Genomic DNA, 27,744 nt, shown 5'->3' on the forward strand with positions numbered 1-27,744 from the left:
TGACGGCGGTTGGGGTTGCAGCAAGCTCATATTCATCTCATTCCTTCCGGATTGGCGCAGCAACGGAAGCAGGGCGCTGGGGGTTGGATGATGAGGGGGTGAGGCGTATTGGTCGTTGGGAGTCTAAAAGGTTTAAGTCTTATGTCCGCCCCCATATGTTGTAATTTTGTTGTTATGCTTGCAAATGTTATATGGTGGTGCCTAACTGTGTTTTCCGTTTCAGATTCGCCTCCTTGTCTGGTGTGGTTGATGGGTCATTCGTACGTGCACTGGGGGGCTTTGAGGGCGGACGTCCGCCCGGATGGTCGCCAGTTGCGCATTCCGCGACAGGATGCGGTTGTGCATTGGCTGGGGTTTAGAGGTATGTCGTGGAACAGGGTGTTGGCGGAATTCCAGACATATGTGCGGCTCGATAGGGTTCCGGAGGTTTTAGTGTTGCACGTGGGTGGGAATGACTTAGGAGTCCGCCCTTTTCGTGAGTTGGTGCGGGATATCAAACATGATTTGTTGTGTTTGTGGGTATCTTATCCCAAGTTGGTGGTAGTGTGGTCGGACATAGTCCCAAGGAAGCATTGGCGGTTAGCTAGATCGGTGGAGAGAGTCAATAAGGCTCGGATAAAAGTTAACCGGGCGGTGTCCCGTTTTGTGGCGAAGAACGGGGGCATTTGCGTGAGGCATAGGGATTTGGAGTCAGGATTGGGGAATTTCTGGAGGAGTGACGGGGTTCATCTGACCGAGGTTGGCATTGATATTTGGAGCTTGGCTATAGCAGAAGGCATAGAAAGGGCGGTGGTGGTGTGGAGGAACTCACAGGCTTAAGGTGGTCAAGGCCTGTTTCGCGGTGGCGGGGGGAGTCCTTGAGGCCAGTCAGTACAAAATGGTGGGGGGGTCGCATCGGGGGTATGCGTCCCCCAAAAAAGGTACATGGTTGAAGACTTCATCGGGTGTTATCCCTTTGAAGTGGTCTTCTGGTAGAAGGTATGTCACTTGAAGGCTTCATCGGGTGTTATCCCTTTGAAGTGGACTTCTAGTGGTCGGTATATCACTTGAGGGCTTCATCGGGTGTTATCCCCTTGAAGTGGACTTCTAGTGGTTGGAGCCATCTGCAGAGGTGAACGGTGCTTCCGAGCTGGTTTACGGCTGGAGGTAATTAGTGGTTTGCAGATGGCTAATTCGGTGTGTTCTTGAAAGGAACATCTGAAGGGGCTTCAAGGACTTCCTCTGCTCGGGTTAATGTTAACGTTTAATTGTTATTTATGATTCTGACCCATGTTGGGTCATGTGAATTATTAGGAGGAATTCTCTGGTGGATTCCTAACTAGTTATCCGAATGTTTCGGATTTAAATTGTTTTTATAAAACTGTGAAATTAATAAACGGCTGCTGTGGCCATTTCACATCCAACCTCGGTGTCATGTGTCGTTACTAAATGGGGATGGGGGATAGTATGGTTTAAGGTTAACACACGACTCTACCTAGGCAGGTCAAGAAGAGGCTGGACGCAGCTGCAGGCTTAAGGGAAGCCGACATGACCGTCCTGGTAGGGAAAGGGTTAATGTTACGAGGTCAGGGAAAGTTGAAGGAGCTGAAGGAGGGACGGGGAGGAGTTAAGGGGGGCGGGGGGGCCGTTACTGCGCTTCCCGCTGTTTCTCGGCATTGAGCCGGAAGCAGCGGGAGGAGTAACACACAGTAAGCAAAGCTCCCACCCTCCCACCCTTGTTTTGTTACTCCTTAGGTCTTATGTACGTCTGGCTATGAGCGTTGTGTTTTATTTGTGTGCTTATTTAACATGTTTTTCTTTTTTCCGGAGTAGGTTCTGTTGTCATGGCAGCTGGCGGGGGGAGTCCTTGAGGCCAGTCAGTACAAAATGGTGGGGGGGTCGCATCGGGGGTATGCGTCCCCCAAAAAAGGTACATGGTTGAAGACTTCATCGGGTGTTATCCCTTTGAAGTGGTCTTCTGGTAGAAGGTATGTCACTTGAAGGCTTCATCGGGTGTTATCCCTTTGAAGTGGACTTCTAGTGGTCGGTATATCACTTGAGGGCTTCATCGGGTGTTATCCCCTTGAAGTGGACTTCTAGTGGTTGGAGCCATCTGCAGAGGTGAACGGTGCTTCCGAGCTGGTTTACGGCTGGAGGTAATTAGTGGTTTGCAGATGGCTAATTCGGTGTGTTCTTGAAAGGAACATCTGAAGGGGCTTCAAGGACTTCCTCTGCTCGGGTTAATGTTAACGTTTAATTGTTATTTATGATTCTGACCCATGTTGGGTCATGTGAATTATTAGGAGGAATTCTCTGGTGGATTCCTAACTAGTTATCCGAATGTTTCGGATTTAAATTGTTTTTATAAAACTGTGAAATTAATAAACGGCTGCTGTGGCCATTTCACATCCAACCTCGGTGTCATGTGTCGTTACTAAATGGGGATGGGGGATAGTATGGTTTAAGGTTAACACACGACTCTACCTAGGCAGGTCATGGTGACAGAGCCTCTTTAACCCCTTCCCGCCGCAGCCCTTTTTCAGATTTTCATTTTCATTTTTCCCTCCCCACCTTCCAAAGGCCATAACGCCTTTATTCTTCCGTCTATATAGTACTATGAGGGTTTGATTTTTGCGGGACAAGCTGTAGTTTTTCATGGCACCATTTATTTTGCAGTATAATGTACTAGGAAACGGGGAAAAAATTATTTGTGGGTTAGAAAATGAAAAAAACTGTGATTCCGCCATGGTTTTTTGCGCGCCATTTTTACGGAATTCACTGTACAATTAAAACAACATATTCATTTTATTCTATGGGTCAATACGATTACGCCGATACCAAATATGTGTAGGTTTTTCTATATTTTACTACTTTTACAAGTAAAAACCTAAGTGTAAAAAAGAAAATTTATTTTGTTTCGCCAAATTCCGAGAGCCGTAACGTCTTTATTTTTCCGTCGATTAAGTGGTATAAGGGCTTATTTTTTGCGGGATAAGCTGTAGTTTTTAATAATACCATTTTGGTGTAAATGTGACGGTTTGATCACTTTTTATTTCATTTTTTGTGGGAGATTAGGTGAACAAAAAATAGAGATTCTGGCGTTTACAATTTTTTTTTTTTTACGGCGTTCACCGTGCGGGTTAAATAATGATATATTGTGATAGTTCAGACTTTTATGGACGCGGCGATACCAATTATGTTTATTTATTTAATTTTTTACTATGCTCTAGGGGGAAAATGGGAAAAGGGGGGTTTTTTGAACTTTTAATATTTTATTTTTTTTTACACAAAAAAAACAACTTTATTTAACTAATTTTTACATTTTTTATTAGTCCCCATAGGGGACTTCAACCAGCGATCATTAGATCGCTTGCACGATATACTGCAATACTAATGTAATGCAGTATATCGTGATTCTGACAGTCTCCTATGAAGCCCTGCCGGAGGAGTACCAAGATGGCGGACCTGGGGGACTTCGTCAGACCCCCAGGCAGCCGTGTGAACCAACGGCTCCCCCCGATCTCGCCGCAGGGGGGCCGTTGAGACGTTACAGGGGGTCGCCCCCCTGTTTTTAGTAATTTAAATGCCGCGATCTCTATTGAACGAGGCATTTAACGGGTTAAACAAGCGGGATCGCGCTAAAGCGCGATCCTGCTCGTAACCCGGAAGTGTCGGCTGTAACACACAGCCGACAGATTCGCTCTATGGAGCGGACTCAGCCCGTGAGCCCGCTCCATATTCCCCCACCCGGCGTGCGCCGTATATATACGGCGGATGTCGGGAAGGGGTTAACCCCTTCAAGACCAAGCTATTATTGGCCTTCAGGATCAGACCCATTTTTTCAAATCTGACATGTGTCACTTTATGTGGTAATAACTCTGGAATGCTTTTACCTATCCAAGCGATTATGAGATTGTTTTCTCGTGACATGTTGTACTTTAGGTTAGTGAAAAAATTTAGAGAAAATTTGAAGAAATGATGATTTTTCTAATTTTAAATGTATCTGCTTGTAAAACAGATAGTAATACCACACAAAATAGTTACTAATTAACATTTCCCATATGTCTACTTTATGTTTGCATTATTTTTTGAACATCCTTTTATTTTTCGAGGACGTTACAAGACTTAGAACTTTAGCAGCAATTTCTCATATTTTTAAGAACATTTCAAAAGGCAATTTTTTTCAGGGACGAGTTCAGTTCTGAAGTGGTTTTGAGGGCCTTATATATTAGAAACCCCCATAAAACACCCCATTTTGAAAACTTCACCCCTCAAAGTATTCAAAACAGCATTCAGAAAGTGTTTCAACCCTTTAGGCGTTTCACAGGAATTGAAGGAAAGTAGAGGTGAAATTTACAAATTTCATTTTTTTTTTACAAAATTCATTTGTAATACATTTTTTTCTGTAACACAGAAGGTTTTACCTGAGAAATGCAACTCAATATTTATTGCCCAGATTCTGCAGTTTTTAGAAATGTCCCGCATGTGGCCCTAATGCGCTAATGGACTGAAACACCGGCCTCAGAAGCAAAGGAGCACCTAGAGGATTTTGGGGCCTCCGTTTTTTAGAATATATTTTAGGCACCATGTCAGGTTTGAAGAGGTCTTGTGGTGCCAAAACAGTGGAAACCCCCAAAAGTGACCCCATTTTTGAAACTACACCCGTCAGGGAATTTATCTAGGGGTATAGTTAGCATTTTGACCCCACAGGTTTTCTGCTAAATTTATTCGAATTAGTCTGTGAAAACGAAAATCTACTTTTATTGTGGAAAAACTTAGAATTTTCGAATTTTTGCAAGGAATAAAGGAGAAAAAGCACCCCAAAACTTGTAAAGCTACTTCTCCCGATTACGGAAATACCCCACATGTGGTAATAAACTGCTGCTTGGACCCACGGCAGTGCTCAGAAGGGAAGGAGCGCCATTTGGATTTTGGAGCACTAATTTTACTGGAATATTTTTCGGTGCCGTGTCGTGTTTGCAATGCCCTGGAGGGACCTAAACAGGGGAAACCCCCCAAAAGTGACTCAATTTTGGAAACTATGCCCCTCAAGGAATTTTTCTAGTGGTATAGTTGGAATTTTGACCCCACAGGTTTTTTGCTGAATTTATTAGAATTAGTCTGTGAAGATGAAAATAGACTTGTTTTCTGAAAAAAACATAGAATTTTCTAATTTTTATAAGGAATAAAGGAGAAAAAGCACCTCAACATTTGTAAAGCAATTTCTCCTGATTACGGCAATACCCCATATGTGGTAATAAACTGCTGTTTGGACCCACGGCAGGGCTCAGAGGGGACGGAGCACCATTTGGATTTTGCAGCTCAGATTTTGCTGAATTGGTTTCCGGGGGCCATGTCGCATTTGCAGAGCCCCTGAAGTGCCAGTACAGTAGAAATTCCCCAGGTGTGATCCCATTTTGGAGACTATACCTATCAAAGAATTAAATTAGAGGTGTAGTGAGCATTTTGATCCCTTAGGTGTTTTACAGATTTTATTAGAATTGGGCCGTGAAAATGAAAAAATTATTTTTTCCAATAACCTATAGATTCAGCACATAATTTTTCATTTACACAAGCAATACAGGAGAAAAGACACCCCAAAATGTGTGACAAAATTTCTCCTGGATAGGGAAGTACCCCATATGTGGTTGTAAACTGCTATTTGGACATACAGCAAGAGTCTAAAGGGAAAAAGCGCAATTTCGTTTTTGGAGTGGAGATTTTACAAAACTTGTTTTTTACTCCATGTTGCATTGCGCTGAGGTACGAGTACAGTGAAAACCCCCGAAAAGTGACCCCATTTGGGAAACTACACCCCTCAAGGAATTCATCTAGAAGTGTACTGAGCATTTTAACCCCAAAGGTTTTGTAGAAATTAGTGCACAGTGGATGTTGCAGATTTAAAATTGCCATTTTCCACATATATGCTATTTCAGTGCCCAATGTGTTGTGCCCAGCTTGTACCACCGTAGACACACACCCCATAAATTATTGTTAAGCGGTTCTCCAGAGTACAGTAATACCCCATATGTGGTCATTAACTGCTGTTTGGGCACACTGCCAGGCCCAGAAGGAGCTCCATTTGGCTTTTGGAGCGCAGATTTTGCTTGGTAGTAGTTTTGTTTAGTGTTTTACTGGTGTTTCAGCTTATAATATGGGGGCATATGTAAGCTGGGCGGAGTGCATCAGGGTATATGTTAGCTGGGTGGAGTGTATCAGGGTATATGTAAGCTGGGCGGAGTGCATCAGGGTATATGTAATCTGGGCGGAGTACATCAGGGTATATGTAATATGTGAGGAGTACATCAGGGTATATGTAATATGTGAGGGGTACATCAGGGTATATGTAAACTGGGCGGAGTACATCAGGGTATATGTAAGCTGTGCAGAGTACATCAGGGTATATGTAATCTGTGAGGAGTACATCAGGGTATATGTAATCTGTGAGGAGTACATCAGGGTATATGTAATATGTGAGGAGTACATCAGGGTATATGTAAGCTGTGCAGAGTACATCAGGGTATATGTAAGCTGTGTGGAGTACATCAGGGTATATGTAAGCTGTGTGGAGTACATCAGGGTATATGTAAGCTGTGTGGAGTACATCAGGGTATATGTAAGCTGTGCGGAGTACATCAGGGTATATGTAAGCTGTGCGGAGTACATCAGGGTATATGTAAGCTGTGTGGAGTACATCAGGGTATATGTAAGCTGTGTGGAGTACATCAGGGTATATGTAAGCTGTGCGGAGTACATCAGGGTATATGTAAGCTGGGCGGAGTACATCAGGGTGTATGTAAGCTGTGTGGAGTACATTAGGGTATATGTAAGCTGTGCGGAGTACATCAGGGTATATGTAAGCTGTGTGGAGTACATCAGGGTGTATGTAAGCTGTGCGGAGTACATCAGGGTATATGTAAGCTGGGCGGAGTACATCAGGGTATATGTAAGCTGTGTGGAGTACATCAGGGTATATGTAAGCTGTGCGGAGTACATCAGGGTATATGTAAGCTGGGCGGAGTACATCAGGGTATATGTAAGCTGTGTGGAGTACATCAGGGTGTATGTAAGCTGGGCGGAGTACATCAGGGTATATGTAAGCTGTGTGGAGTACATCAGGGTATATGTAAGCTGTGCGGAGTACATCAGGGTATATGTAAGCTGGGCGGAGTACATCAGGGTATATGTAAGCTGTGTGGAGTACATCAGGGTGTATGTAAGCTGGGCGGAGTACATCAGGGTATATGTAAGCTGTGTGGAGTACATCAGGGTATATGTAAGCTGTGCGGAGTACATCAGGGTATATGTAAGCTGGGCGGAGTACATCAGGGTATATGTAAGCTGTGTGGAGTACATCAGGGTATATGTAAGCTGTGTGGAGTACATCAGGGTATATGTAACCTGTGCGGAGTACATCAGGGTATATGTAAGCTGTGTGAAGTACATCAGGGTATATGTAAGCTGGGCGGAGTACATCAGGGTATATGTAAGCTGTGCGGAGTACATCAGGGTATATGTAATCTGTGCGGAGTACATCAGGGTATATGTAAGCTGTGTGGAGTACATCAGGGTGTATGTAAGCTGTGCGGAGTACATCAGGGTATATGTAAGCTGTGCGGAGTGCATCAGGGTAAATGTAAGCTGTGCGGAGTACATCAGGGTATATGTAAACTGGGTGGAGTACATCAGGGTATATGTAAGTTGGGCGGAGTACATCAGGGTATATGTAAGCTGGGTGGAGTACATCAGGGTATATGTAAGCTGGGCGGAGTGCATCAGGGTATATGTAAGTTGGGCGGAGTACATCAGGGTATATGTAAGCTGGGTGGAGTACATCAGGGTATATGTAAGCTGGGCGGAGTGCAACAGGCATAATAGGATGATGTAATAATGGGGTAAATTAATAATAAAATTAATTATCCATGGATAGTGACGTATGCTTTCAACCAATCCTTCATGCACAGGCTGGATTTTTGGGTGTAGGAGTCGCACTTCTAAAGGGGGTCCCTAGTATTGTACAAAATATCCGCACTCCAGCATTGCCTAATCTTTGACTTCTTCACTAGCCCCATGTGTATCACAGACCCCAAAATGTCATAGTTTTCGCTGCATTTACAGGGTCTACAAATGGGGGCTGCAAATGATGACGTGGGGTTTTAGGTGAAGAACTAAGTTGCTGCACATATAAATTAGTCTGGGCCGTCGTTTTGCATTATTGCGTTCCAAGAGTCATAACTTTTTATTTTTCCATTGACGAGCTCTGTGAGCGCTTGATTTTCATGTGATGAGCTGTCGTTTTTATTAGTATCATTTTGGGGTAAATGTGATAATGTGATCAGTTTTTATTCAATTTTTTGGGGGCTGAGGAGACCAAAAAACAGAAATTCTCTCGCTGTTTTTTTTTAATCAATTTTTAACGGCGTTCTCTGTGCAGCATAAACAACATGTTTGCTTTATTCTGCGGTTTGATACGATTATGGCAATACCAAATTTATATAGTTTTTATATGTTTTACTACTTTTACACAATAAAAACCCTTTTTATAAATAAAATGTTTTAGTGTCACCATCTCCTGAGAGTCATAACTTTTTTATTTTTATGTCGACGGAGCTTTGTGAGGGCTTTTTTTTTGCGTGACAAACTGTAGTTTTTATTGGTACCATGTTGGGGTACGGGCGACTTTTTGATCACTTTTTATTCCATTTTATTGGAAACAACGTGACCAAAAAAGGAAATTCTGGCATTGTTTTTTATTGTATTTTTTTTACGTTGTTCACCGTGCGGGATAAATAATATTATATATTTTTATAGGTCACGCCGATACGAACGCGGCGATACCTATTATGTCTGGTTTTTGTCTTTTTTTCCATTTTTTTCTAATTATAAAGGGCTTGATCAGGGAAACAAGGAGATTATTGTTTTTATTACATAAAACTTTTATTTATTTATTTATCTAAAACTTTTTTTAACCTTTTTTTTACTTTTTATTTTACACATACTAGGGGACTGGAAGGTCTGATCTTCTGATCCCCTGTACAATACACTGCACTACTTGTGTAGTGCAGTGTATTATAACTGTCATTTTATAACTGACAGTTGAGCCTATTACGTCCTGCCTCGGGCAGGACCTAATAGGCTCCCGTACCTGGCAACCAGGAAGCCATTGCTAGGCTTCCTGGTTGCCATTGCAACCATCAGAAACCCGCGATTTTTCGCGAGGGGCCAATAGGGTACATAGTGAGCCCCCTCCCTCTTTATCAACCACTTAAATGCCGCTGTCGCTATTGACAGCGGCATTTGAGGGGTTAAATGGCGGCGATCGGACATAACAGTGCAGCGGGATGTCAGCTGTATATTACAGCCGACACCTGCTGAGGATGAAGCGCGCACAGCTCCTGTGCCTGCTTCATCCTCAGGGCGTTACTGTACGCCCATTTGCGGGAACGAGCTGCTAAAAAGGACGTACAGTAACGCCCATTTGCGGGAAGGGGTTAAGCAACCACATTATTTTTTTTATTTTTTTTCCCCTCTAAATGATGTCAGTCCGTTTTTCAATGGAATTGTACAGATTATGGGTCACATTAAAGGTGGAAAAAGTTCTGAAATTATTCATCTTGAACTGATTTTTGTTTACATGACTTTTTAGTGGGGGTTTCATATGAGAAACAGGTAAGGACGGCTATTTCCCCTGCAAAAACATACTCTGATTATCCGAGTGTACATGTTTATTACAATAGGAAGAAGAAATATGTTCCCCAGGGAGATAAGCAGCTATCACAGATCTCTGCCATCGGCTTATCTTCCTGGGTAACAAAGGATCGGACATGCTAAAAATGTCAGTGGTCGGGTGTACGGACTAGAGGTCCCTATCTCTCCTGCGCATGTACTCCTGATGCTGGCAAAAATGTTATAATTATTCGGCAGGAGATTTAGCCATGAGAGGATGAGACACAATCTCTGGGCCTCATTAAGAAAACTGTCGAATAGAAAAGCTGTCCTTGTTGCCTATAGCAACCAATCACCGTTTTCAATTTTCCAGTGCAGTGTCAGAAATTAAAGCTGAGCTGTGATTGGTTGCTATAGGCAACAAGGCCATATTTTTTTATTAAACACTGCAATTTTCATACTTGCCACTAGATGTCAGTACAAGAGAACCTGCTAAAAACAGAAACTCACTTTGTAAGTTTTGGGCTCCATGGCAACATGGCAACCCCTGTGAGATTTAAAGGATTACCGTAACATGACATCAATGTTTCTATATGGAAAAAAGTTGCAAGCATGTGTGCGTGTTTTCTTCTACAAAAAAGTTAACACTTTTTTTAACCTCTTTAACCCCTTTTTTAACCCCTTTTTTAACCCCACATTGGATAAATATTTTTAAAGTTCGGGCATTTTTAGATGCGGGGATACCTAATGTGTTTATGTTTATATTTGTTTCTTTATTTTTATATGTGATCTAGGGAAAGGGGGTGATTTGAATTTGTATATATTTTTAAATATTTTTAAAAAGTTTTTTTATAATTTTTTTTACTTTTATTTAGCCCCCCCTAGGGGGCTTGAACCTGCGATCATTAGATTACTTCTGCTATAGACTGTAATATCACAATATTGCAGTCTATGGCAAAATTAGTGCATTTCTATTGAGACCTAATAGCAATCTTCCTATAGCAGGGCTGGGAGCGTTCACAAGGCTCCCAGCTGCTAAAGGAGTACACTGGCTCCCTAGATCTCACCGCGTGACTGGCCCCAAAGCAAAAGGGGCAGTAAAAACCCTTCAGATGCCGGTGGTCACATCTGACACCGGCCTTTGAGGGGTTAAATGCTCGAATTCAGAAATTTTTCTGATCGCAAGCATTGTAACACAGCAGAGACCCGGCGGCTATGGCGCCCGCTTTGCTTCTGAGCGGACGCCATCTTTAAATACCCTCTCCCGACGTAAATAGGCATATTTGCGACGGGAAAGGATTAATGGGACTAAGGATGTAGTACATGTAGAGAGTGAGTATATGGGGACGGGGGGAGCATGTTTCATCTCTGTCATGGACACGAACAAATTTAGAAAAATCCCTTTAAAAATGCCCTTGAATGTTCTTTTAGTGGAGAAAAATACGGTGGTACTATGGGGTCTCCTTTGTACAGAAGATCTGATCTATGACATTATCCAACCTATGGTTGCTGCTCAAGTAGAAGTAGTCATGCCGATGTTTGCTTTACTACAGCTCAGTTTACTGTCAACAAGGGGAGGGTCTATTCATGACTTTTCTATGGGGCTCTATGAATTCTAGTTACCCCCCTGCCGGGGAGTCCTGAAAACCGTCACAGGTTTTGACTGGATGTTTTCGATCTGGTAATGGTGCAGCGCTACCGGTACATCTTTTTTTTTTGCGGTTTGGTGTCACCTATTAGTCGCAGCTTTGAGATGTATTTCTCTAATGACAGAATATTGCTCCACAGAAATGGAACCTATTTATGATGAGTCAGACCTGGCCCAAGATCTTGTGCCCGTTTTATAACACTCACACACTGTCATTTTACAAACATTTATCATTGGACATGAGTCATTTTAGGAAAATTGTCAAATTTATAATTAAAGGGGTTGTTTACTTTTGCCAATCACTTTTTGTTTCAATTGTCCCCCCCCAGTGATCAGATGTAATCTGCAGGGAACTCTGACAGCAACTATTCAATTTCCCTTCAGCGCCACCACAGGCGAAATTAAGCATTACATATTGTGCATTGAAATCAATGGTCTGTTTGTGTAATTCTCGGACAGGTCGGGTCCTCCAGAGCAAGAGAAACTCTTTGTAGGTGCTCCCTTACCCTGGCTAATAGATGAGGGTCCTGAACAGGGGAACCCCACCCCTTTATTATGTCAGAATTCCCCAATAGGGTATTTAAAAATGCGTCTTCTAAACCAGACAACCACTTTAATGGACCTGTCCTTGAAAAATGACTAACAAATTTGCCCCAATGATTTTACAATTAGTCACTGCGGTCAATTCTGTCTCTCAGGATGTTGTGTCCACTTTTTAATATGAATGAATTTTTAATTCTCATTAGAAATGGGATTAACAGTCACCCCAGAAAGAGGCAGTAAACGCTTCCCGTCTCAAATCACTTTTTTTTTTTTTTTTGCGTCTAGTCAGTGTGAAGACTGAGAGGTGGTAAAGGGCAGATGACAGCAGTGTCGGTAAGTGACAATTATAAGCAGAAGTTGGCATTTCCTATTTCTTCTAAACACAGTGCACCATTTACGGGCCATTGACAGAAATATCACACATTGAGGTTGAGAATTCCTCATGTGTCATCGGGACCATTGTTTTCACTTTTTCTTTGCTTTATTTCGGATCCATCAATAATCATCAATGAACATTTCTCCCTTCTCCTCAGTAAATAATATATACATTGGCGTCATCTTCTGCTCTCAGACTATTAAAATATTTAGCCGGATGTTTCTCGGTTATATCTGTTTATGGGAAATCTGGATAACAAACAATATGGCTGCCTAAGGCTGGGTTCACACTGAGTTTTTTGCAGGCGGAAATTTTGCCTCAAAATTCAGTTTGGAAGTTTGGGGCATAAAACTCAGCGAAATACGCTTTCTCTGCCTCCCATTGATGTCAATGGGAGGTCAGATGCATAAACGCCCGAAGATGCCTCCACCTCCCATTGAAATCAATGGGAGGCATATTCGGCCGGTTTTTGCCGAGTTTTGCGGCGCGGATTCCGCGTAAAAAAAACTAGGCAAAAAAACTCTGTGTGAACATACCCTAAATTATAGCATGGGTAAAACGGGCAGTTGCCCCAGGGCCTCCACCATCAGGGGCCTCGATCTTCTACCATGATGTAAGCTTCAATCATGGCGCCTGCTGTGATGTTTTTTTAGGATCTGTATGTGTTTACTGTATGGGACTATTATTAAGGCACTATATGGGAATATTCTGTGGGCGTTTTTTTCACGGAAACGAAAGTTCTGCAAACTGTACTTCTGTAAAAAAAAAACGAAAACCTAGCAAACGGAGACAAACGGAAAGCAACTGAAACAAAAGAATTATCATTGAAATCAATGGTGATTCGAACGCAACCGTTGCTTTCCATTTAATCGTTCGATCCTCTCTTTCTCTGACGGAAGAGAGGTAAACGTATACTAACGCTTGTTAGTGTGAAAGAAGCCTTAAAGGGGTTTTTCCATGAGAGACATTTATGACATATCCACAAGATATGACATAAATGTCAGATAGATGCGGGTCCCACCTCTGGGACCCGCACCTATCTCCAGAACGGGGCCCCCTAAACGGGGCTCAGCTGCTCTGTGTTGTGGCTGAAGGAGGTGAATTCCGACCATGAAAAAGGTCGCGAGTTACGAAAACAGCGTAGCTCGCTGAGCTACGCTTTTTCCGTAAGTCCCATATAACTGAATCGTAGTTACGGAAACAGCATACCTCACATGCTACGCTGTTTTCTTAACCCCCGACCATGTAACCAGGAAGTGGCCAGGAGGCAGTGATAGCAGACAAAGCTAGAACGAGGATTAGGGGGCCCCGTTCTAGAGATAGATGCGGGTCCCAGAGGGGGGAGCCGCAGAATCTGACATTTATGACATATCCTGTGGATATAACTGGGCGCGCAGTTACGTCCGCGCTTTAACAGTAAGGCTAGGTTCACACAACCTATTTTCAGGCGTAAACGAGGCGTATTATGCCTCGTTTTACGTCTGAAAATACGGCTCCAATACGTCACCAAACATCTGCCCATTCATTTGAATTGGTTTGCCGACGTACTGTGCCGACGACCTGTCATTTACGCGTCATCGTTTGACAGCTGTCAAACGACGACGCGTAAAATGACTGCCTCATCAAAGAAGTGCAGGACACATATACATTATATGCAGGACACTTATATACATTATATGCAGGACACTTATATACATTATATGCGGGACACTTATATACATTATATGCAGGACACTTATATACATTACATGCGGGACACTTATATACATTATATGCGGGACACTTATATACATTATATGCAGGACACTTATATACATTATATGCAGGACACTTATATACATTATATGCGGGACACTTATATACATTATATGCGGGACACTTATATACATTATATGCAGGACACTTATATACATTATATGCGGGACACTTATATACATTATATGCATGACACTTATATACATTATATGCGGGACACTTATATACATTATATGCAGGACACTTATATACATTATATACAGGACACTTATATACATTATATGCGGGACACTTATATACATTATATGCGGGACACTTCTATACATTATATGCAGGACACTTATATACATTATATGCAGGACACTTATATACATTATATGCAGGGCACTTATATACATTATATGCGGGACACTTATATACATTATGTGCGGGACACTTATATACATTATATGCGGGACACTTATATACATTATATGCGGGACACTTATATACATTATATGCAGGACACTTATATACATTATATGCGGGACACTTCTATACATTATATGCGGGACACTTCTATACATTATATGCGGGACACTTCTATACATTATATGCGGGACACTTCTATACATTATATGCGGGGCACTTATATACATTATATGCGGGACACTTATATACATTATATGCGGGACACTTATATACATTATATGCAGGACACTTATATACATTATATGCGGGACACTTCTATACATTATATGCGGGACACTTCTATACATTATATGCGGGACACTTCTATACATTATATGCGGGGCACTTATATACATTACATGCGGGACACTTATATACATTATATGCAGGACACTTATATACATTATGTGCGGGACACTTATATACATTATATGCAGGACACTTATATACATTATATGAAGGACACTTATATACATTATATGCGGGACACTTATATACATTATATGCGGGACACTTATATACATTATATGCAGGACACTTATATACATTATATGCGGGACACTTATATACATTATATGCGGGACACTTCTATACATTATATGCAGGACACTTATATACATTATATGCAGGACACTTATATACATTATATGCAGGACACTTCTATACATTATATGCGGGACACTTATATACATTATATGCGGGACACTTATATACATTATGTGCGGGACACTTATATACATTATATGCGGGACACTTATATACATTATATGCGGGACACTTATATACATTATATGCGGAACACTTACATACATTATATGCAGGACACTTATATACATTATATGCGGGACACTTATATACATTATATGCGGGACACTTATATACATTATATGCGGGACACTTATATACATTATATGCGGGACACTTATATACATTATATGCGGGACACTTATATACATTATATGCGGGACACTTATATACATTATATGCGGGACACTTATATACATTATATGCAGGACACTTATATACATTATATGCGGGACACTTATATACATTATATGCGGGACACTTATATACATTATATGCGGGACACTTATATACATTATATGCAGGACACTTATATACATTATATGCAGGACACTTATATACATTATATGCAGGACACTTATATACATTATATGCAGGACACTTATATACATTATATGCAGGATACTTCTATACATTATATGCGGGACACTTATATACATTATATGCGGGACACTTATATACATTATATGCGGGACACTTATATACATTATATGCAGGACACTTATATACATTATATGCGGGACACTTATATACATTATATGCGGGACACTTATATACATTATATGCAGGACACTTATATACATTATATGCGGGACACTTCTATACATTATATGCGGGACACTTATATACATTATATGCAGGACACTTATATACATTATATGCGGGACACTTATATACATTATATGCGGGACACTTATATACATTATATGCAGGACACTTATATACATTATATGCAGGGCACTTATATACATTATATGCAGGACACTTATATACATTATATGCGGGACACTTATATACATTATATGCGGGACACTTATATACATTATATGCAGGACACTTATATACATTATATGCAGGACACTTATATACATTATATGCAGGACACTTATATACATTATATGCGGGACACTTATATACATTATATGCGGGACACTTATATACATTATATGCGGTACACTTATATACATTATATGCAGGACACTTATATACATTATATGCGGTACACTTATATACATTATATGCAGGACACTTATATACATTATATGCGGTACACTTATATACATTATATGCAGGACACTTATATACATTATATGCGGGACACTTATATACATTATATGCGGGACACTTATATACATTATATGCGGGACACTTATATACATTATATGCAGGACACTTATATACATTATATGCGGGACACTTCTATACATTATATGCGGGACACTTCTATACATTATATGCGGGACACTTCTATACATTATATGCGGGGCACTTATATACATTACATGCGGGACACTTATATACATTATATGCAGGACACTTATATACATTATGTGCGGGACACTTATATACATTATATGCAGGACACTTATATACATTATATGAAGGACACTTATATACATTATATGCGGGACACTTATATACATTATATGCGGGACACTTATATACATTATATGCAGGACACTTATATACATTATATGCGGGACACTTATATACATTATATGCGGGACACTTCTATACATTATATGCAGGACACTTATATACATTATATGCGGGACACTTATATACATTATATGCAGGACACTTCTATACATTATATGCGGGACACTTATATACATTATATGCGGGACACTTATATACATTATGTGCGGGACACTTATATACATTATATGCGGGACACTTATATACATTATATGCGGGACACTTATATACATTATATGCGGAACACTTATATACATTATATGCGGGACACTTATATACATTATATGCGGGACACTTATATACATTATATGCGGGACACTTATATACATTATATGCGGGACACTTATATACATTATATGCGGGACACTTATATACATTATATGCGGGACACTTATATACATTATATGCGGGACACTTATATACATTATATGCGGGACACTTATATACATTATATGCAGGACACGTATATACATTATATGCGGGACACTTATATACATTATATGCGGGACACTTATATACATTATATGCGGGACACTTATATACATTATATGCAGGACACTTATATACATTATATGCAGGACACTTATATACATTATATGCAGGACACTTATATACATTATATGCAGGATACTTCTATACATTATATGCGGGACACTTATATACATTATATGCGGGACACTTATATACATTATATGCGGGACACTTATATACATTATATGCAGGACACTTATATACATTATATGCAGGACACTTATATACATTATATGCGGGACACTTCTATACATTATATGCGGGACACTTATATACATTATATGCGGGACACTTCTATACATTATATGCGGGACACTTATATACATTATATGCGGGACACTTATATACATTATATGCAGGACACTTATATACATTATATGCAGGGCACTTATATACATTATATGCAGGACACTTATATACATTATATGCGGGACACTTATATACATTATATGCGGGACACTTATATACATTATATGCAGGACACTTATATACATTATATGCAGGACACTTATATACATTATATGCGGGACACTTATATACATTATATGCGGGACACTTATATACATTATATGCGGTACACTTATATACATTATATGCAGGACACTTATATACATTATATGCGGTACACTTATATACATTATATGCAGGACACTTATATACATTATATGCGGTACACTTATATACATTATATGCAGGACACTTATATACATTATATGCGGGACACTTATATACATTATATGCGGGACACTTATATACATTATATGCAGGGCACTTCTTTGCAACGTAATTTGAGCTGTTCATCATTGAATTCAATGAAGAGCAGCTCAAATGATCGGCCTTCAAAGACGCCTCGCATAATGCGAGGAGGAGCTTTTACGTCTGAAACGACGCAGCTGTTTTCTCCTGAAAACAGTCTGTCTTTTCAGACGTAAAAGCCAGTTCACGTGTGCACATACCCTTAACCACCACGCGGCACTGCACGACGGTTAACTGTGCAGAGTGTCTGCCCTGCTCTCTGTGTTGACGATCAGCGGCCCATCGTCACTGATTTTGGCAATTAACCCCTTAGATGCGGCAGTCGATTGCGATCGCTGCATTTAAGAGGTTTACAGCAGATCGGCAGCCCGCACATGCATTTGCGGGGGCTGCCAATGGTTGTCACAGCAACTGGAGGCCAGACAATGGCCTCCGGGTTGCCATGTACGGAAGCCTAGGAGGACCAGTCGGAGGCTGGTCCTCCTAGGTTTCCTGTCAGAGTGACTGTCACGTCACTTCACAATGACAGTTAGAATGCATTACACTACGTAGGTAGTGTAATGTATTCTAGCAGCGATCAGCACTGCAAGTCTTCATGTCCCCTAGTGGGACAAGTAAAAAAAGATAATAAAGATGTTTTAAAAAAGTGTCAAAATAAAAGTTGTAAATTACATAAACAAAAAGTTTGTTTTTTCCTATAAAAAGTCTTTTATTATAGGAAAAAACTTAACACGTTAAAAAAAAGTACACATATTTGGTATCACCGCGTTTGTAACGACCCAAACTATAAAACTGTAATATTATTTTTCCCGCACGGTGAACACCGCAAAGAAAAAAAAAAAGAAAAAAAACCAATGCTAGAATCGCTATTTTTTGGTCACCACCCCTCCCAAAATATAGAATAGAAAGTGATAAAAAAAGTCGCATGTACCCCAAAATAGTACCAATAAAAACTACAACCCGTCCCGCAAAAAACAAGACCTTACACAGCTTTTTTTGACTGAAAAATAAAAAAGTTATGGCTCTCAGAATATGGGGAAACAAAAATTATTTTTTTTTATAAATAAGTTATTTTATTGCGCAAACGCTGCAAAACATAAAAAAAACATATACATATGGTATCGCCGTAATCATATCGACACCCAGGATAAAGTAAAATGGGCACTTATAGCCCAGGGTGAACGCCGTAAAAAAAAAACAAAAAAAAACATTGTCCGAATTTATGGTTTTTGGTCACCTTGCCAAACATTTTTTATAAAAAGTGATCAAACAATCGCATGTACCCCAAAACAGTACCAATGAAAACTACAGATTGTCCCGCAACAAATAAGCCCCCACACAGCTCCGCTTTAGAAAAAATAAAAAAGTTCTGGCTCTCAGAATATGGTGACGAAAAATGTGCAGAGTGTTCCAAAAGCAGATAAGATTAGGCACCATTTATCAGTGCGACACCGGCCACATATCTGCGGATTATTATTTATTTACCCCATTATGATACCCTCTTATTATACCCTGATGTACACTGCCCAGCCTACATATGCCCCCACATTATAAACTGAAATACCAGCAAAATGCCAAACAGAACAACTACCAAGAAAAATCTGCGCTCCAAAAGCCAAATGACGCTCCTTCCCTTCTGAGCCCTACTGCGCGCCCAAACAGCAGTTTACGTCCACAGATATGGCATCGCCATACCCGGGAGAACCCGGTTAATATTTTATGAGGTATTTGTCTTCAGTGGCACAAACTGGGCACAACATATAGTGCACGAAAATGGCGTATAAGTGGAACATTTTAATTTTCACTCTGCACCATCTGCTTAGCATTAACCCCTTCGCGCACCACGACTTAATAGCATATCGTGGTATGGGGGCTGATGTATGGAGCGGGCTCACGCGCTGAGCCCGTGCCATATGCTGCGGGTGTCAGCTGTGTATTACAGCTGACACCCGGGACTAATGGACAGGAACAGTGATCGCGCTGTTACAGACGCCTGTAAAACTGACAATGTAAAAAAAAAAAAATACACAAAATTGGTATTGCTGTGTCTGTAAAAGTCCGAACTATTACAATATACCATTATGAACGCCGCGAAAAATAAAGAACTTATTGTGTGTTGTATGTAACAAAAAACTGTACCAATAAAAACTACAGCTCGTCCCACAAAAAATAAGCCCTCACACCGCTCAATCGACCAAAAAATAAAAAAAAGTTATGCCTCTAAAAAATATATATCAATTTGGTATCACCGTAATAGTATTGAGTCGCAGAAAAAATTTAAGTTGTCGTTTTTACTGCACTGTGAAAGCAGTCAAAATAAAACCCAAAAAAACAATGGCGGAATCGCAGCTTTTTCCAGTTTCAGCCTGCAAAGAATTTTATTTTCAGTTTCCCAGTACATTATATGGTACTTTAAATGGTGTCACTAGAAAGTACAACTCCTCCCGCAATAAATAAGCCCTCACACCACTCTATTGACTTAAAAAATAAAAAAGTTATGACTCTTTGAAAGTGGGGAGGGAAAAACGGAAAAGAAAAATAAAAAAATCAGTCCGGAAAGGGTTAATTAATTTCTAATGAAAAAAAACAATTATGACCACGTGGGGTATAGGCGTACTCGGGAGAAATTGCTTTACAATTGTTGGGCGGCTTTCACCTTCTTTATCCTTTGTGAAAATGAAAAAAATTCAACATTTTAGTGGAAATAATGTTGATATTCATTTTCACGGCCTAATTCTAATAAATTCTGCAAAAGACCTGTGGGATCTAAATGCTCACTATACCCCTAGATAGATTCCTTAAGTGGTGTAGTTTCCCAAATGGGGTCATTTTTGGGGTGTTTCCACTGTTTTGGTCCCTCAAGTGCTTTGCAAATGCGACATGACGCCTGAAAACCATTTCAGCTAAATTTGAGCTCCGAAAGCCAAATAGTGCTCCTTCCCTTCCAAGCCCCGTTATGGGTCCAAACAGCAGTTTATTACCACATATGACATATACCCATAATCGAGAGAAATTGTTTTACAAATGTTGTGGCTTTTTCTCCTTTGTTCTTTGTAAAAATTAAAAATGGCTACGTTTTTTCAGAAAAAAAAAAGTAGCTTTTCACCTTTACAGACTAATTCCAATAAATTCAGCAAAACAACTGTGGGGTCAAAATGCTAACTATAGCCCTAGAAAAATTCCTTGAGGGGTGTAGTTTCCAAAATGGGGTCACTTTTGGGGGGTTTATACTGTTTTGGTCCCTCCAGTGCATTGCAAACGCGACATGGCACTGAAAACTATTCCATCAAAATCAGAAATCCAAAATACAAATGGTGCTCCTTCTCTTCTGAGCCCTGCTGTGGGTCCAAACAGCAGTTTATTACCACATATGGGGTATTGCTGTAATCGGGAGAAATTGTTTTACAAATGTTGGGGTGTTTTTTCTCCTTGATTCCTTGTAAAAATTAAAAATTTCTAAGTTTTTTCAGAAAAAAAGTAGATTTTCATCTTCACATACTAATTCAAATAAATTTAGCAAAAAAACTGTTGGTTCAAAATGCTAACTATACCCCTAGATAAATTTCTTGAGGGGTTTAGTTTCCAAAATGGGGTCACTTTTGGGGGGTCTTTACTGTTTTGGTACCACAAGACCTCCCAAAGTCCACTAGGTCCTCCTTTGCTTCTGAGGCCTGTGTTTCAGTCCAGTACCATGCTAGGGCCACATCTGGGATATTTCCTAAAACTGAAGAATCTGGGCAATAAATATTGAGTTGCATTTCTTGGGTGAAACCTTCTGTGGTACAGAATTTTTTTATTACAAATGAATTTTGGCAAAAAAAAATTAAATATGTACATTTCCCCTCTAATTTGCTCTAATTCCTTTGAAATGCCGAAAGGGTTAAAACACTTTCTGAATGCTGTTTTGAATACTTTGAGGGGTGCAGTTTTAAAAATGGGGTGATTTATGGGGTCTATCTAGTATATAAGGCCCTCAAAGCCACTTCAGAACTGAACTTGTCCCTGAAAAAATGGCCTTTTGAAATTTTCTTGAAAATTTGAGAAATTGCTGCTAAAGTTCTAAGCCTTCTAACGTCCTAGAAAAATTAAAGAATGCTCAAAAAACGATGCAAACATAAAGAAGACATATGGGAAATGTAAACTAGTAACTATTTTGTGTGGTATTACTATGTTTTACAAGCAGATACATTTAAAGAGGCTCTGTCACCAGATTTTGCAGCCCCTATCTGCTATTGCAGCAGATCGGCGCTGCAATGTAGATTACAGTAACGTTTTTATTTTTAAAAAACGAGCATTTTTGGCCAAGTTATGACCATTTTCGTATTTATGCAAATGAGGCTTGCAAAAGTACAACTGGGCGTGTTGAAAAGTAAAAGTACAACTGGGCGTGTATTATGTGCGTACATCGGGGTGTGTTTACTACTATTACTAGCTGGGCGTTGTGTATAGAAGTGTCATCCACTTCTCTTCAGAACGCCCAGCTTCTGGCAGTGCAGATCTGTGACGTCACTCACAGGTCCTGCATCGTGTCGGCACCAGAGGCTACACTTGATTCTGCAGCAGCATCAGCATTTGCAGGTAAGTAGCTACATCGACTTACCTGCAAACGCCGATGCTGCTGCAGAATCATCTGGTGCCGACACGATGCAGGACCTGTGAGTGACGTCACAGTGCTGCACTGCCAGAAGCTGGGCGTTGTGAAGAGAAGTGGATGACACTTCTATACACAACGCCCAGCTAGTAATAGTAGTAAACACACCCCGATGTACGCACATAATACACGCCCAGTTGTACTTTTACTTTTCAACACGCCCAGTTGTACTTTTGCAAGCCTCATTTGCATAAATACAAAAATGGTCATAACTTGGCCAAAAATGCTCGTTTTTTAAAAATAAAAACGTTACTGTAATCTACATTGCAGCGCCTATCTGCTGCAATAGCAGATAGGGGTTGCAAAATCTGGTGACAGAGCCTCTTTAAATTTAAAAAAATGCAAATTTTTGCAAATTTTCTCTAAATCTTGGTGTTATTCAGAACTAAATATTGAATTTATGGACCACATTTTTTCACTAACATAAAGTACAATATGTCACGACAAAACAGTCTCAGAATCACTTGTATAGGTAAAAGCATTCCAAAGTTATTACCACATAAAGTGACACATGTCACATGTCACACGCACAGTTTAGTATTGAAATGGATGAAGAGAACATGGCGCACGCATTGTACAGTGCCCGCGATGTTCTCTTCCTTCAGTACCCGCTCCGCTCGTCATTAGTACCGGCCGTGTCACAGTAGGAGGAAGGAACGCTCCTCCCTCCTTTCTCTACTGCCACCAATGATAATCTGAGTATGTGAGAAGGGGAAGGGAGGGGAATGTCGCGAGCGGAATCGGCAGTGGGTTCAATGACGTGCCTGTGCCGCTTGCGCCGCTAGTGTGGAATCCGAACCACGCTACAGTGTAGTGACAGAGGAGCCCCAGGCAGGTATTAGTTAGAACAGAGCAAAAGCTTGAAATAAAGGCACTAGAGCAGGCACTAGTATTACTATATTTTTTATCTATGATGCTAGGAGTCACTGGCTAGGATTACAGCATAGGACAGTTTTCCCGCGGGGAGGCAGTGACTCTCATGCTAGGAGCCCGGCTTCATAAACGGTGTTCGGTCCGGAAAATGCAGGCGACATTGGATCCGTATATCACGGACCAAACACAGCCATGTGAATAAGCCCTAATAGTAATTAACCCCATCATTTCCCTCACAGATTAACCCAATGTTGCCCATTAAAATCATTATAGTAAGGCCTCCCACACACGAGCGTGTTCGGTCCGTGATATATGGTCCATACGTCGGCCGCATTTCCCGGACCGAACACAATGCAGGGAGCCGGGCTCCTAGCATCATAGTTATCTATGACGCTAGGAGTCCCTGCCTCGCTGCGGGACAACTGTCCCGTACTGTAATCATGTTTTCAGTATGGGACAGTAGTTCCGCGGAGAGGCAGTGACACCTAGCGTCATAGATAACTATGATGCTAGGAGCCCGGCTCCCTGCCGTGTGTTCGGTCCGGGAAATGCAGCCCACGTATGGACCATATATCACGGACCGACCACGCTCGTGTGTGAGGCTCCTAAGTGATCCCATCAAGTACCTCGCTCACAGTCTTAATGGGCAACATTGGGTTAATGTGTGAGGTACATGATGGGGTTAATTAATATTATTGTGAGGAACATAAAGGTTCAAAATTCATAACACCACGTGCCTCACATCAGAAAAAGGAAGGACATTTTTGTGGGTTTTTTATTGTTTTGCAAAGTATTGTTTTGGTATCGAGTATCGCAATACTACTCTAAGTATCGGTATCGAAGTCAAAATTCTGGTATCGTGACAACCCTGGTCTTGATGCCCATAGCAAACGATCGTATTACACCTATTGTTTTTCGGGTTGTAGGTTGGAATATAAAAGCAGCGAACAGGTTATTATGGGGAATTTATTCCCTTTTCTCTGGGCACTACTATGTTAATGTTCTTCCTAAATTTAATGTGTATTTTATAAAAACAGAAACTAATAACAAAATATTTTTTTTTTATAAAATTATAAAATAAAAAATGTTATAAATGCAATCAACTCATTATATTACGATCAATTTGAAGTCCCAAGTATTCGGGTGCTTTTATTTTGTCAGGAAACAGTGCGGCTGTAAATTACTGTAATGTTTCAGATACTTGTATGTAACTTTCTACTCCGTGGGTGTCAGGCTATTGCCAGACGGTTCCTGTGAGTGTTGTCATTGTAAATTTTCTGTGGTATTTTTCAAGGTTTCCCGCCTGCCCTAGTCGAGGTCTTCTGGGAAGCTGAGGAGGATATAAATCTGTGCTAAGTTGGACTTGTTTTATCGATTACGTGAGAAAAAAAAAATTTAAATACAAAAAAAGAACAGATTAATTCCGAGCTTGTTCACGCCCAGCCAGTTCTCATCTGATTTGTATAGTTCATAATATGAGATTCCTACTAAGCATTTGGGGTCCGTCAGTGTAATACGCCACATTACTTCGTAAATCGAATTGCTTATTAAAGGGGTATGGGCAAGTTCTTTTAAAGAAATTAAATAAAAAACTCATCAGGAAGATTTTATATAAAAGTTGAATGGAAAACATTTTTTAACTTACATTATCCAGTTTAAGGGGTTTGACGGGACTCTAATATCAATATCTGATCGGTAGAGGTCTAAAGGCCCTATACATGAGCCAATTATTGGGCCAATTATCGGGCAAAACGAGCGTTCACATTGTAAACAGGGCAACGATCAGATGAACGCGCAAACGGTTGTTCATCGGCTGATTGTATAGTTTATGCAGCCAAAAATATTATCATTGTCGGCAGCACATCTTCCTGTGTAAACAACAACGCTGACGACATTAAAGAAATTAAGGGGGACGAGCGATCATAGTAACGAGCGCCCGTCCCCATACCTTACATAGTTCCTTGTAAAAGGAGCAAACGAGCACCGATCTACAAGCTGTCTCGTTGATCGGCGCTCGTTTACACAGCCCATGTCGGGCCATGTAAGAGGACCTTAACTTCTGGGACCCCTGCCAATCAGTTGCATAAAGGGGCCGCGAAAGTCTACGTCCCCTACAGCGCTGTACATTTGGTGTAGCTATGCCTGTGCTCTCAGCAACTCAGTCCCCAACCAAAATCCCAATAAAACCAACACGTTTTTGGGTATCATATTTTTTGTTTAAACCGCAACACACCTATTCTTCACTTTTTTGGGGGGATGGGGGCATTTTATCCCCTTTCCCACCTAAATATGGGAAAAATACAGAACCAAGATTAAGGAACTCCAATGCAGTTTTAGAGTCTGTGTATGCAGAATAACCCATGAACCCTGTACAGCGGCATACCGAGTACCTAAGGGCCGGTATTACTCCACGTACCGCCATATGGTGAACTGAATTCTCCCATACAAGTAATGCTTCAAGAGGTTAATACCTCCTGTAAAACAGTATGCGATGGAGGATGCCAAACATTTTTTTCCATAAAACAATAGCTCTGTGTGCCTCCAAATTGGAGGCACACGGGGAACAGTATGGGCCCATAGCAGGATATATAGTACAGATCCACGTGGTACTCCTGTAATACGGACATGTGCATGAGCCCTTAGGAACATTTCTTCGTATTACTTAAGAGAACAGCTACATTATACACAGAAGAAGACCATTATTTTGGTCTTTGGATGTAGACTTACACCAGCAAATGTGGACCCAGCCTTACAGGGCGCCCATTAAAATCTGTAGACCTACATTCCAATGTTGGACACAATTTTACCACCATAATGTGGTCCTGTTGGACTAAGAGCCGATATTAAAGGGTTTGTCTGGTTTAGAAATCCCATTATTTATTATTAACCAGGGGGAGAGTGGCTACAAGGAGATTCTCTGTCTCTGAAGGATCCCTGCACGTTCCATGCAGTATGTGGATGACCTATTGATTTAAATGGGCAACATGCCCAGATTTATTTCCCCTGTGGTGGCACTGCGGTGGAAGGTGGTAGTATTAACCTTTGAGTTACCACCTGGTTACCACCTAGAATAGTGTTCTCCAACCAGTGGCTCAGGAGATACATTTGGCTCTCAAGCCCCCTACATGGATCTCACCAACTGTTAACAGCAAACTTTCTACTAGTGACCACAGGTGTAACATGAAGCTCCTGGGCCCTAATGCAAAATCTGTAACGGGCCCTCCATCTAAGATGAACCATGTAAATAGAAGTAAATATTACAAGGATGGTTTTCTTTGAGTATTGGACATCCAAGATATGACTTATGTTGTCTCCAGGTCCCCTGAAGTCCTCCATAGTTCAACTCCAGCTGCTCTAAAGGTAGTAAGCAATGTTCCCGAGGCTTCCAACCCTCTCTCAATGCATTTGCTTCTGCATTCAGACCTTAAAATTCCAGACAATTCTAGATTAAAATGAGTGTGGCACTATTTTTAATGGATTTCTTATCATACGGGAAATCCAGAAAATTATTTGCTCCATTCAATTTACTGCTATAGCTGTTTTTATTTTTTATAATGAATGAACCATAAAGTTAACAATTTACAATTATGTTGAAAAATACTAAGAAAGAAACAAAATGAATGGCCACTAAAAATAAAGTCGGATGATCTCTGAAGCTCCTTTTTACAGCAAGTACACTCGGTTGTTGGCATAACTCCTATAGACTATAATGGAAAGGGCCAAGTACATGTGCATCCGTCTCTCCCCTGCTTCTTATTATGACTGTTGCCACCAGGCTTCTGATGGAAAGTGGAGGTTATAAGACCCCCATTCCCCAAATAGGTGGATATGCCATAAAGGTCTATTATAAAAATATCCCTTTAATATACACATTAAAGGTAAAAGGCACCTGTCACGTTGAACATGCAGTCCGATCTGCTGTCAGCATGTTGATATATAGTTTTGTGGTATAACTTGTCATTTATTGTATTAAAGTTCTGCGAATTCTGGGCTTAGGAGTCCAGTGGGTGGTCCTACTGAGTGATTGACAGCCATCTCTTTTTGCACACTCATTTAGGGAAGGCTGTCAATCATTGAGTAGGACTACCCACTGGACTCCTAGGCTCAGAATGAGCAGAAGATCAGAACTATAAATTGCAAGTTACACTGAATCTTTTCCTACAAACATATATATCAATCTGCTCAGCTCCTCCTGCTCTATAACATGCTGATGGCAGATCGGACTGAATGTTC

The 27,744-nt window shown here is 40.6% G+C and overlaps 1 long non-coding RNA gene across 1 annotated transcript in view; it reads left to right on the forward strand.

The window, feature by feature from the left end:
* LOC142760242 (uncharacterized) overlaps window positions 1-27,744 on the forward strand; it is an 87,888-nt gene that overhangs the window by 33,356 nt on the left and 26,788 nt on the right. Inside the window, exon 2 of the long non-coding RNA XR_012883274.1 lies at window positions 12,122-12,169. This is a non-coding gene — a long non-coding RNA (uncharacterized LOC142760242). The remainder of the gene's footprint in view (window positions 1-12,121; window positions 12,170-27,744) is intronic.

Source organism: Rhinoderma darwinii, chromosome 4 (genome assembly GCF_050947455.1).
Source record: "Rhinoderma darwinii isolate aRhiDar2 chromosome 4, aRhiDar2.hap1, whole genome shotgun sequence".
Taxonomy (NCBI): Eukaryota; Metazoa; Chordata; class Amphibia; order Anura; family Rhinodermatidae; genus Rhinoderma; species Rhinoderma darwinii.